The sequence below is a fragment of the Thermobia domestica genome, unplaced genomic scaffold (genome assembly GCF_964235325.1).
Source record: "Thermobia domestica unplaced genomic scaffold, izTheDome1.hap1.1 HAP1_SCAFFOLD_2031, whole genome shotgun sequence".
Lineage (NCBI taxonomy): Eukaryota > Metazoa > Arthropoda > Insecta > Zygentoma > Lepismatidae > Thermobia > Thermobia domestica.
In genome coordinates, this window is record NW_027657736.1 from 3,732 (window position 1) to 13,010 (window position 9,279).

The 9,279-nt window shown below is 37.6% G+C and overlaps 1 non-coding gene across 1 annotated transcript; it reads left to right on the plus strand.

Moving 5' to 3' along the window:
- Positions 1-5,920: 5,920 nt before the first annotated feature.
- LOC145678188 (5S ribosomal RNA) lies at positions 5,921-6,039 on the plus strand. The gene has a single exon (XR_014130290.1). It is a non-coding gene; the product is annotated as a 5S ribosomal RNA (ribosomal RNA).
- The last annotated feature ends 3,240 nt before the right edge of the window (positions 6,040-9,279 follow it).

Sequence of the window (9,279 nt, forward strand, 5' to 3'; positions counted from 1 at the left end):
ATAGATTGTCCTGGTTCCGTCTGCGTGTACATAACAATGCGTCATAATCATACATTGCACATTAAGGATATCAATTAATCTTCCCAAATTCCTAGATATGCCTGGCAAAAGTTCCGCGTGTTGTAAGGATATTACATTTGTACTACCGACAAGGTGGTATCTTCCAACATTGAAGTTCAATAAACCCCAAATGTGTCGGATATAGTATTTGATTTCTTGTCTCATTGTTTGCGTCAGAGATGTCTTCTCAAGTTAGGATTTACGATACATACAGGATGAGTTGTATATATTGTTGCTGCCAGCTCTATATTAATCCCATATTTGTAAACGAATAAAAACAGTATTCTAATTATAACAATGTGCTCACAATTAATTTTATTCTTAATTGTTATACGTATTGTTGATTAAAAATGAAAATGTTGCTAAGTGAATTTTATTAATATTTTCTGTTGCGTGATATAGGAAGTGAGTGAAATATTGGAGGAATATAGTGTGCGTAGCAGATGATGTGCAGTGGCTTTGGATCGCCTGTGATAAGGTAAGGCATTTGCTATTTTAATTAACACATTTTATATACTGTAATCCTAATTATTTTTATGTGAATGTGCTTACTACTTGTGTATTCAGTGGGACCGATGTTTTAATATGTATGGTCAAGCAGTGTCGAGCCTGGTCAGTGTGTGGATAGGTGACCATTTTTTGTAAATCGATAACATTTAACTTTGTAAACACGGATGAAGTAGAAGTATATTTATTTTATTTTTTACCTCAAATATGTAGGACACTTCTCCTTTGTACATCAATTATTATTATTAGTTCAACTTGTTTACAAGTTAAATGAAAAGAATAGTCGTTATCGTGTGATGATTGTGCTCATTAGGCTAAAGAAGACTCGTGATAAGAAAGAAAAGAAGAACGGTGCTCAAGTTTCGTCACAGCATATTCTCAAAAATTTACAGGCAAAATTCAGTGTTCTGCATGAAAAGGCATATTTGTACGAAAAAAAAAAAAAATTCTGCAGACGACAGAATTAAATAAAGTAATACACATGTATTTTAGAGTTACTGGTGTAAAATCATTACAAGTGCTTTGCCAGGTGGCCAATAAAAAGCACGAATACTATTTAAGGGAGCCAAAACAGGAGAAAGCTGGGGGCCTGAGCGATAGCAAGAATGTGCGTCCAAAGTGAACAGGAGCGAAGGCGACGCGGGTATACGTATAAGCAAGGGTAGTGGAAACCAGTTAGTTTTCGAGTTTCAATAGCACTTGTCATGCATCCATACTAGTAGCGCCCCGCTTGTAAACATTAAGTACACTATGCAAGAATACACCGCCGGTGGAAAATAGTACCTAATACAGTTATCTTTCATATATACTGACTTATTTTACAGTAGTAACCCAACACTAGTAAACGTAAAATAAAAGTGTATAACTTTATATTTAATTCTATCGCCTGGCTTAGTTTTTCACCTGTAAGATGTACTTATTTAGAGCAAGTTTCTTAACTAGCAAATTAAACCGAGAACCACAGCAACCATATATATATTCTTATGATGTACTTTTCTTTGAGTGGTGTTCTCTGTCTATTCAATAACATTTTCTCAGTTTAATGCTAGCAAAAAACAAAACAAAATCAAAGTGTTTCTATATAAATTTAGTTCACCGTGTTGTAATATCACATGGAATTGAAAAACGAATAGTCGAACCTCTGCTATCTCGATCAAACTTCTCAGGATGATATACTGACTTACCGCAGAAGTTCGACTGAATACGTTTCTCAGTTCCATGGGAGAACCTGGAGAAGCAAAAGCCTGCGCAACGGAAAATACTAAATAAACTTGTAGAGCAGGTCAAGATGTATCATCATGCCAAGTTTCATTCAGATCAGAGAAGTTTGGCTGCAGCCATTTTCATTACAAAGCACAAAATGGATGGTCCCTAACCTCGAGAATCTTCACAATTGTCGACGAGTTGAACTGCACTCATCTGATCAAAATCAAACTTAAAATGGCAGTTCACTTTCAACTGTTAAATAATATGATATGCAGGCTTCTGCTTTCCTAGTTACAGTCTATCCACTGTGGTATGCATATTAGTAGAAATGTGAGAGTGCATATTTATTAAAGATTTGCTTCAAAAAGCGATGAAAGACATAGGCATTCCCGCGGGCGGTGATAACAAGATGCCGGAAAACGAACAAGCAGAAAGAATATGGGCTGAAGAAGTGTAAACGACGACGCGGCGGCCCGTAAAGGTGTTGCCGTCCTATTAAATGAATAATATCAAAAGAAAGAAAAAAAAAGTAAAAAATTTCGCGCTCGTAATCAAGACAGAAAGCAACTAAAGGAAATCTTTGTTTTACGTCCCACGTTATGCCGCTTAGGCTAAAAGAGGCGCTGATTATGAGAAATGATTGAAATGGTGGTGGAATGAAGAAAGTGGGAGGAAACGGGAGAACCCCGCGGTAACCCACCGCACATAGTTTTTGTCCACCATAAAGTTAACTTGGCGGGGGCTCAAGACAGAAAGACGGTTGGAAAAACAAATAAACGATGTTCCATCCCGTAAAAATGTTGGCGACCTATGAAATCAATATTTTTTCTTAAAGAAAAAAAAAAGAATTAAAAAGAGAAAAAAAGGTCAAAATTTCGCGCTCGCTTCGCTCGCGATCAGCAGAGAAAAGAGGACGTGACGCACCCCTAAAAGTGTTGGCGACCGATTGAATAAATATTGTGGGTAAAAAAAAAAAAAAAAAAGTCAAAAATTTCGCGCTCGCTTCGCTCGCGATCAGCACAGAAAGAAGGACGTGACGCGCCCCTAAAGGTGTTGGCAACCGATTCAATACATATTGTCGGTAAAAAAAAAAAAAAAAAAAAACGCTCGCTTCGCTCGCGATCGACATGAAAAAGGCAACGACGTGACGCCCCGTAAAATTGTCGGCGACCTATTCAATCAATATATTCGGTTGAAAAACAAAGTCAAAAGTTTCCCAATCGCTTCCCTGCCGATCGACATAAAAAAAAAGGCAACCCCTTCACCTCTCCTTATGCATTCATCAGTAAACATACAACCATAGATCACAATACCACTCACATCACCTATCAGTTCTCCACGTCCATCAAGATCCAATCATCGCCCTGGCCCTTTATGATGATACACAACATTACATGTTATTGTGTGCATTGCCCCGCGTTACAATACATGACCAAAAAAAAAGAGAAAAAGAGCTGCACTGCCTTCAGTGTAGACATGTTCGTATTCGTAGAAAATGATTTTAGGTACACGATAGTACAGTAATCTATCTTCACATGCTTCAGATGTGAACGATACCTACACATGAAGAGGGCTCCCGAGGTTTCCTTTTCCAATAGGATGGAGCTCCACCACACTTGCAGAATGACGAGAAGTTATGTTAATAAATATATCCCAGAGTGTTTCGTAACTCGCCCTTGGTCCTAATGATGAAGCGTTCTTCAGATGGCCCCGATGTCTCCACACATGATACTATGCGACTTCTTTTCACGAGGCTCTCAAAGATCACGTTTGTGTCCTAACATTCTCTGCAGATATGACACAGCTGCGATAGCGGATCACAGAAGCCTTTCCTCTCCTTACAAGAGACGTGTTCATTCGAGCATGGGAGTAATTCGACTATCGATCAAATATCTCCCGTGTCACGATAGTAGTCACTTTCAATTCTTCTAACGAAGGTAAGAAAAAATGCTATACAAACTTCCTTTCGGTATATAAAGGATTAGGGGCCCAGAGAATATTTTCTTTCAAGAGGATACATTCTTTTTCGAACACCCTGTATATAGATCCTCTAATTATAACTGCAAACAAAATGTTGATTTTGCAATTGCTTCCATGAGAGAAAATTCTGTGCACTTTCTTTCTGAAGGGCCGGGCCTAAACGTTTTCCTTAATCATTAAATTTAGTAGTTATCTACAATTACATAGTTTTCCATTGTTCTCAAAATAAAGATTTTTCTCTATGAATTGTTGAATGTTGCTAGGGATATTGAAGTAATTCTTTTTAGTGTTTTTTTCTTTACAATAATGTACTGAACGCCTGCATTAAGGAAGTTCGTGTGTCCATCTTGCAAAATGTTTCGTCTTTTTTCATGCCCACTAAGATAAATATTCATTTTGCTCTTTTCTCCGTATGCAAACCACATTTCTTAAAGGCAACATTTTCATACAAATGTAGTACTAAAAACTTCTAATTGGCAACATCTGGGCTGCGAAGAGGAAAAAGAAAGAAATCTCGTACGTATTCGCGCGCAATTCGGAATTAGCCAATGAAAAGCACAAAAGCGGCCACCATCTCTCTCTCTTTCTTATTAACGGTTTTGTACTTTCTGCAGTTCTATCAGTGCTGCTAACCTCTTACTATATCATTGAATATGTATGTTTATATATATATATATATATATATATATATATATATATATATATATATATATATATATATATATATATATATATATATATATATATATATATATTTTACAAAAAATCATACTACTACGGAATAATATTAAATGCCTGTAAACCCTCATTTCTGTTTGCACTTTCTGTTACACTACCTTCCCCGAACTTCTTTCAAGTTATTAAGTGCAGAACGGGGAGTTATACATATTTACTTGCGCTTTCACAATATCTGCACATTGTGTAATAATAGGAGACGTATAAAATAAAACTATATACTAATACGTATATATATATATATATATATATATATATATATATATATATATATATATATATATATATATATATATATATATATACAGTACACATTCCACTATCCGAGGCTTTCCTTTTCTTTTCTTGCTGACGATAAATTACGCTCTTAGAAATGTTGTCTGAAAACAATAAGAATATGTGCAAAAAATACAATCAGAGGTAGAGGTCTTTAACAGGAACTAAGCAAGGGAGTTGAAAAATTTTTTATGCATGTAAAAAATATAGACATGAACCAACTTGTGAAATAAAAAGACCAGAAAACTACTCTTTCTAAATTATGTGTAAACTTTTTACCGAAAACGAAAGTTGCACGAAAGACTTTTTGTCCCTTTTTTGGCCTCCGGTGCTTGGGGTCCCTGGTTCAATCCCAGCTCGTGCCGTGTGAACTTTGTCGTGCATAAAGACCGTGCTCATGGGTTTTCTCGGGTTTCTCCCGTTTCCTCCCACTTTCTTCATTCAGTACTCATCATCACCGTCTCCTTTAGCGTAACCGGTATAAGTATGCGACGTAAATCTAAAGATTTCATTTCATTTCCCTTTTCTGCTCATACTGCTGATTATGCGCGATTATGCCAACATCCAACTCCGCGGATAATCGTGCGATTACTGTATATACAACTAATACAGATACGTAATTACATTATCAGTTACAGTATCGGTTTTTATTTACTAATTTGCCTCACTTTATTTGCATCCCTGCAGTAAATAATTCTTATCGATAATAGTTAAAATGTATATTACATTTTAGTGCTTCACGACTGAATGATCATCTGCCTTACGTTATCTCGCAGCTGAAGAGGATGCTACACTGAAAACTACCTTGCGTTATAAAGGGTAAGTGAAACATATCTTAAAAATATCTTTCATACATTTCATTGTGTACATTAAAGAATGTAAGTTTGCCTTTTTCCTGTAATCAATACTTAATAAAGGATTTATTTTTATTTATTTATATACAATTTCATACGTGGTTCGTGATAGTAAACTCGATAGGACATAGTGGCACTATGAACATCCGAATCACTCATCATTCGAACATTCAAATATTTATTCGAATATTAGTATATTCCAAGTAATGTTAACGACGTTAATATGCTTGCCTTTATAGTTAATAATGTCAATTCTTACTTAAAACATACTTCCTTAACAGGACATTGAAGAAAAGGTAGTTGCCAACGGCCATACCATGCTGAATATACCGGTTCTCGTCCGATCACCGAAGTCAAGCAGCATCGGGCCTGGTCAGTACTTGGATGGGTGACCGCCTGGGAACACCAGGTGCTGTTGGCATCTCTTTTTCAAATTTCATTATCCTTCAAGTACGAAAATACTAGAAACATTAATTTTATAGTTCTTTCAAGAGATAATTTATCAACATTATTTCATAGCGATTAATCGATATTCTAAGCGTTATACCCACTATTTCTTACACTAACAGCCTGTTTATTTGCACGGCACATTAAAATAACCTGATTTCCGATCCGTGTGCACCTACTACTATACTTAACACGGAATGTATTACCACTTTTTAAAAGTAAATTATTATGACTAAGTGTAGATCTCCGGCGAGTAAATGCCTTTCGTATACAAGCACGACACATCTCCGCTATGTGCTTTACTTTTTTACTAACAGCATATAGAAATTGGATTTCAAGGTGTTTCTACATAACAGAATGAAGCAAATTTCGTGATTTAACTCTTTCGAATAATGTGTTGGTCCTGACAAGGACCGTTTGAAATGAAAAATCTTGAAGAAGATTTTTACTTAGAGCTTGTGTACTTGGTAACAGCCTTCGTACCCTCACTTACAGCGTGCTTGGCAAGTTCACCAGGCAAAAGAAGGCGCACAGCTGTTTGGATTTCCCGGCTGGTGATAGTTGACCGCTTATTGTAATGGGCCAAACGAGAAGCTTCAGCAGCAATACGCTCGAAGATGTCATTAACAAAGCTGTTCATGATACTCATAGCTTTGCTAGATATGCCAGTGTCAGGATGCACTTGCTTCAAAACTTTGTAGATGTAAATGGCATAGCTCTCCTTCCTCCTCCTCTTCTTCTTCTTATCTCCCTTGGAGATATTCTTTTGGGCTTTACCAGCCTTCTTTGCAGCCTTTCCGCTAGTTTTTGGTGGCATGATGACTCACTCGTTCAGCAAAATTAGATGTGTCCGCCGATTTATCGACTTCATTTAAATTACAGTACGTGTTTCAATTCGCGCCAACTGCCTTGCTTTTCATTTGATGCACTCGGGTGCACGCTTGAAGTAGTAACAAAACTGACTTGATTCATGGGAGGCCGCAATTTTTCCTCTCATCTTATTACGAAAGAATATTGAACAATGTCTGGTCGCGGCAAAGGTGGAAAAGTCAAGGGAAAGAGCAAGTCCCGCTCCAGCAGGGCTGGCCTTCAATTCCCAGTAGGCAGAATCCATCGTCTTTTGCGAAAGGGTAACTATGCCGAACGAGTTGGTGCTGGCGCTCCCGTGTATTTGGCTGCAGTCATGGAATACCTGGCAGCTGAAGTTCTTGAGTTGGCAGGCAACGCTGCTCGTGACAACAAGAAGACTAGGATTATTCCACGTCATCTGCAGTTAGCTATCCGTAACGACGAGGAATTAAACAAGTTGTTGTCTGGAGTTACAATCGCTCAGGGTGGTGTTTTGCCCAACATTCAAGCTGTACTTCTGCCCAAGAAAACTGAGAAGAAGGCATAAATGTAAGACCTATATCTCATACAAATCGGCCCTTATGAGGGCCACAAACCCCTTTATAGAGGAGATTTACGATTGAAATGAATTGTTTTCGATATACAGACTCATCAAAAGTGTCTGAGATAGTTGCTTAGTGTCATTCGAAATTCTCGCTGCTATTCGATTAATTAGTATGTGTAGTCGTCGATCGTAATTGAAGCCCATAGGAAGTCACACTATCTTTAGAATACTCCAAACAGCGATGTGCTTAGTTCCCACTACATTATTAATTATAAGATCATTACCTTTTGTATTGTCGCTAGCTACATTTTTTTGATATTTGCGTACATCGGGCTCATATTACCCAGAGGACAGGACAGTCGAGCCCAGATTCTCAGCAATGGAAGAAAACCTCATACCACATATTCTCATGTACTTCATGCTAGACAAAGGAATTTCCAACATTCTTAAAGCACTCATGTTTCTCTCTTGCGTTGGCTTGGCTGAAATTACTCTGTTCAATATGTTCTCGACATTTATTATTGTTCATTACTATGCCCCAATGACATCATGAACAGAGCGGATCAAAAAACTTTCCTAAATTTCTTTTGCAACATAGTAATGACATTAAATGCACACTTAAGTACGATTTATTCTTTGCAAGGTCGATATTCATATTTGTGTGATATGTGTTATATGTATATGGTTTGTAATACGCAACTACTCTTATTCTCTGATCTCAGAACTCATTTGCTACTGTGCCCAACGAGCGAGCCTAGGTTTCTTGTAACTACTGCCTTTCTTTAGTAAATAATGTGAAGTATACAATGCATTAACCTACATCTCATATTTGTATTACTCTTTATTTTACTAACCCGCTACGAAGTGTCATTAATTTACATGTAAATCACAATAGACACTACCGCAAAAGAAAAAAATCGAACCCAAGACCACGTAAACAAGATAAAGGACAAGATTCAGGTTTCTAACGCATTATTCGCCCCTCACAGCACAGTATAGAAGTTGTATAAGCCTCTATACGTACATCCTACTGTCAGAACAGAAATTCCGACTTGCGTTTCGCATCTCTCATGCTCGCTACTTCCAACAAATCGCCAATTTCCAACCAGAACCCCTTCTCCAGCATTAATACTGCTACATATGAATACGTATACATGAACGTACATAATGTAAAAAAAAACGTATGATTTTCTCAAATTAATCTCTCTACGTCTGTAATTTTGTGTGCATCAAAAGGCTTTAATGTAGTTACACGAATTCTTATAATCTAACAGAAAATCGCACAAAGTAAATCTTTCCCTTTATATAAATTTGTTGGCTCTGAAAAGAGCCGTTTATGCCAATTTTATATCCAAAATAGGAGGAACCCCAACTTAACCTCCGAAACCGTACAGGGTTCTTCCTTGCCTCTTCAAGGCATACACAACATCCATAGCTGTCACTGTCTTCCTCTTGGCGTGTTCTGTGTATGTAACAGCATCTCTGATTACGTTCTCCAGGAATACTTTCAATACTCCTCGGGTCTCTTCATAAATGAGACCAGAGATACGCTTCACACCACCACGGCGAGCAAGACGCCTAATAGCGGGTTTGGTGATACCCTGGATGTTGTCACGAAGAACTTTACGGTGGCGCTTGGCACCTCCTTTGCCAAGACCCTTGCCTCCTTTTCCACGTCCTGTCATTTCGATATGTTACTGCTTCGCTCACCACACACGAGAAATACAAGCCCAAGCAGCCCAAGACTCGTGGTTTTGTTCCTTCGATCATGCAGGGAAAGCACGGAGGAAAAACACAAAACGTGTCTAAGCCAATGAGAAC